We start from the raw sequence: 5,120 nt of genomic DNA, 5'->3' as shown, positions 1-5,120 counted from the left end.
AAATCACACACAGTTCCTAAGGGAAAATAAGCAAAGGCCACATCTTCAGATGTGTGACAGTGTGATCTCACATCCTGCAGTCAGCTCACACCAGTTTACAGTCATTAACACCTTACCCGCTCTTCTTCTAAGTATTTGTAAATTAGGCCAGTGTGACTTGATTAAGGTTTGGGGTTTTTCCAATAAAGAGTTTTTTAAGGCACAGGGATTGAGTTAAAGTATTAGCAAAAGACTTAAATTACTACTGACATTTATTTATATTTGACAACAGGAATTAATACAAATTATGTTAATACATGACAACATATCCCTTTAAATTTTTGAATTACTTGGTATAAAATTCCATTTTTGTAACTGCTTTTATACATTGACTTGAAAATCATGTGAAGTCTTTGGCATATGCAGCTCTACTCTTTTTTTTTAAGTTTATACTTCTTAATGAGATTACTTTTCATGGTTTTGAAATGTTTTGTCATAAAGTGGTCATTTAATTCTTGTATTTTAATTGTAACAGGCCATGATTGCTGCTGATTTATAATAGATTATCCTCTTACAAGCAAATTTAATCACAGGAGCTCTATTTCCCTCTAATCTTTATTAGTACAGTGGAGAGAAAATTTTGCCACATATATTATTTAGCAAATAACTGAGAATTTTCAAAGACTACAATTCCTGAAAATCAACAAATGAAATTTTGTTAAGTGTAGAGTATCTTGCAAATAGCTGAATGACTAAAGAAAAATGCCTAGAAAAAGAGCGTGGCTGTCTTCATTAGTAATTTGACAATTTGGTGTTGTGCTTACATTGTAGAAGAATTAAGGTAGAAATTTACTTGAATAACTTCACCTCTGCTTTTATGTCTAGGCGTTCTTACTCCACTAATATTTCAAGTATCCTAGCTTGAGGTGGGTGGTAAGGTAAGCCAGTTTTCATATCACACCTTGTCAGCTGGACTGCTTGTGTTTGATCCTGGGAAGTGTGAATTTTGCATTCATGTTTGGAAGAAGGCAAACTTTGAAACACAGGTTATATTCCTAAACATTTTATTTTATAGATTTATGGTTGCAAAAACCTTTTTTTTTAAGGTTGAGCATTAAAATAAACAGTGTGTCAGCACAGAGCCAATTGATTCCAAACACTGAACCAGAGAAATGAACAAATTCTAATTGAATTCTAAATTGAAATGAGAAACAGTTTCATTTAATAACCAAACATTTGAATTACTTACTAAAAGTTTCATAGTTATCTGTACCGAGAAAATCTTATGCCTTCAAAACAAACAGCAGAAAAAGTAAATGCTGTTAATATAAGCAGTGTGTTTTCAAGATAACATGAAAACAGAGTATTTAATGGAAATGCAAATACAGTGCTAGTTTCTTGAAGAGATTTATCTCAGGAAACAAATAATTTAATTATAGTGACAAAGCTTGCAAAAAAGATTTTTTCCTAGAGGTAAGTAGGAATTTTCTGATTATACATTTTTTCAATAAGGAAAAGTTTATGAAAGCTGAAACATTCTACTGGAGTACACTTCTTTCTTATCTTTACAAAGAGCCATTTTCCTGTCCTGAGGGTAATTTCTGTTCAGCCAAGAGACTGATTCTGAGTAAAACAAAGAATTTTCTTACCCGCAGTCTTTGTGTGCCTGTGAAAGGAAAAATATCTTCAAAGTTCCTGCTCTCAATACAGAAGATTGAAAACCACAATGCAGGTTCTCTACAGCCTAAGTGAGCATCCAAATAGTAACTACAAAAGTAGTTTTGGTCTTTTCTTCCTCTTCTGCCCTCTTTCCTTTGTCAGGAAAGGCTTTGAGAGTGCTATAGTTTGTTGTAATATACAATGGGAATATTCTGAAATTTCCACTGTCTGTGGCAATACAACTCCTGCCCTGCTTCCTTCTGCACAGTGTAATCTTCAGCTCTTTGGCTTCCCACAGTTCTCTCCAATCAGATCAATGGCAATAACTGGCAATAGTTTTGTTCCTGCAGTGGATTGACCCTGGCTGGATGCCAGACACCCACCAAAGCCTCTCTGCCACTGCCCTCCACAGCTGCACAGCAAAGGGAAAATACAACAAAGGCCTTCATCACCTATGTGGGCCACAGGACTAAAACAGATTAAGATGAAACACAGAGTAGGATGGTTTTGAAGTTTTAACACATTAGAAATTACTCAATAAGTGATAAAAATCAGCATGATCTGGATTTGAAGGACTGATTACCTGAAATAGATCATATCCAATTTCTTGCATTCATATTGTTTCACCATCAACCTCTGAGTTTAGTTCCAGTGCAGGCATTTACCCATCTCATTTACCTTTGGGATATGTGGTACTGGGCTGCCTGTCAGTACAGGGGGATTTCAGCCTTGTCTCTCTGACATGAAATGTAAAATGGTATCACAAAAGCAAGTAAGAATGGCAAAGACTGCAAGGCCAGTCATGGGAACCTTGACTCTTGATTGCATTCGAAAATTTGGGTGTCTCCCAAGTTACCCCTGTGTGCTTCTGCATGCTCCATGCAGGAGCTATGGTCCACAGCAAAGTAATTTCATTAGCTGTAGGCTTAGCTTAGAGGGCTCACTGGACATGCAGGAAATTTTTTACAGATTTTTTTTTGTAGCTCATTCCCATGGTTATCGGAAAGAATATTGAGTTCTATTGATTTCTACTGGCTGTAAAGGTGTCTTTTTCACTTGTGGTTTTAAAATGATGTTTTATTAAGGAATTAAATACAGTGCTTCAATTTCTGCAGTTTTACACAGACCTTCCAACAAGTTTCAACGTGAAGCAACAGGGATTTGGTCAATCCTACACAACAATTCAAAAGCATGTAGTCAGACGTGCTGCCTTTCCCTTACTTCTAGCCATTATATCACTGAGGACATAAGTAAAACATTTACTAAAATAACATAACAAATTGTACACACACAACCTGCACTAAAACTACAAAAATATATTATTTTTATATTACAAGAATTGGATGTATGGAACCCATTATATTTACCCAGTAGATGTTTGACCTATAAACTGAAATTACTGACAGCAATAATGGCTCTGATAGGTGCTCATTAGCACTAAATGTGATGAAGGAGCAGCACAGCTAATGGCTGTGCTAGAGCTCAGAACCAAAAGTGTCAGGAATCTTGGCTTCCATGTGGACTCCAAAGAGTTTCATCTCACAGCCAAAGGCTTTCCTGCTTTCCCTTGCATGAGTTTTGTCCAACTTCTTCTGGTTCTGGAATATCTTCTCTACCTCAGCTTGTCTTTCTCTATTTTCTTTACTATTTACTCATGGGCTCTCTTTCTCAGGCTTATTGATTCCTTTGTAGAATCACTCTTCAGGTTATGGTGTGCTGAGCCCACCAGTTTTCTTTTCTTCATAGTATTTAATTATATTCTCTTTGGTGGTTTATGCATTTTGTGTCTTCCCTCCTTTCCAGATCACAGCCCTTCCCTCTCCATCACCATATTTCACTGCTGGTTCCTTCCCTGTTTTCTCAGAGCAGCAGCTTTGATTCCTTTGGGCCTGTCTTGGGCTGTGTTTTGTGCATGGGCTGCACAATAAGCATCTGGCCTTGTTTCCTTCAGGACATGGCTGCACTGGAATTTCAGACCAAAATAGAAACAAGACTCAGTGCAAACTCAGAGCAAGGGAGGGCACAGGAGTCAGTCAGCACTTGGCACTCAGGGAGAAGGTGCCTGCCTGGGGAGCATGAATCACTGAGACTTTAACTGCTGTGCAGCACCTGGGGAGTCAGGGAGAGGAGAAAAATTCCTTACCCCTTAAAAATGAGAGATGAACTAGATCTGATTGGGTTGAATTATTGTTTGAACATAGTTTCCTTGCTTGTGATTCAAATTCATAGATAAATTCATCATATTGAAGATCTCTGACAGAAAATATGAATAGTGAACATAATACTGAGAGAATTACAATGAATGAATGGCAAACCCAAGTACATTTCAAAGTTTCATTTTGTATTGAAAGATATTAATTTTAAAACTTTGAACCTCAACAGGACTCAACTTATTTGTCATTCTTTTTAAGCTGTGTTCTCTGTTTCAAAGTCTGTGAGGTGCTTAGAGCAAGGTCATCAGAGCTGAGGCTGAGATTGTAAAAAAAAATGTTGTTCTTTTTTTTTAACTTTAATGCTGAAAATTTTTTGCTCTATACTTTTCTTAAAGAAGCATTATACTCTGGTTACTTGGGTATCACTAGGGGGAAACCATGATTTCAAACTTCAGATTTATCATGGAGGAAATGTACGTGACAGAATAGTTAGCTTAAGCCTTTCTAAAACAAGAACTTGATTTCTGACTGAATTCTGATTGATTATTTTATGATTACTTGAATGAAGGCTATTGCTTTCCTTGATAATTTTTATTAAAAAGTTGTCCTCAGTTTCTTTCTCCCACTACTCAGCTAACCCTGCAGCAAATTGTTCTCCTTGCCATAGATGCATAGTGAAAAGACATCTTCCCAGTTCTCCAGAGACTGTAAAATGTTTAAAAGGGTTAATTAATTTAAAAAAGTCTTCTGAAACTATAAATATAATTCAAGGTATGCTAGAGTTGATTTTGGAATATTATGAACTGCCATAAATTGTTACAGATTTTCAGGTGTCAGTGCTGTTTTCCCACAGATGCCGATGAAAACCTCTCTGATGCATTCCTGCTAACTGCAGTATTTTCTAAGATCACTGAACTAGGTTGTGTTACAAGGCTAAATCCGTGTCTGATTTTTCTTTCTCTAGATCTGCTCCTATGGTGTCTGGCAGTTTCCTGTGTAGGTGCAATTCCACAGCCTTTCCACCACGGGCCACCCCCAGGGCTGCCCTTTCCTGCCTACCAGCCACCCCTACACATGAGCCTGCAGCTCTGGTAATTCTTTCCTTTGAGGTTCTGTCACCTGTTAATTAAGAAGGCAAGTAATCTCCTTAAAAACTCACGTATTTGTTTTAAAATATTGCCCTTTGATTTGATTTGATTTGGAAATCAACTGTATGAATAGTAGAAAGAATTTTTCCTGTACGTAAGCATGTCAAAAATGTATTTTGATCAAGTATTTTACAGGAGTGGTTGAGTCACTGGAGGAATTGGCATACCCTGGTAGTAACTA

Source organism: Molothrus aeneus, chromosome 15, assembly GCF_037042795.1.
Source record: "Molothrus aeneus isolate 106 chromosome 15, BPBGC_Maene_1.0, whole genome shotgun sequence".
Classification (NCBI taxonomy): domain Eukaryota; kingdom Metazoa; phylum Chordata; class Aves; order Passeriformes; family Icteridae; genus Molothrus; species Molothrus aeneus.
This window is presented reverse-complemented; position numbering follows the sequence as displayed.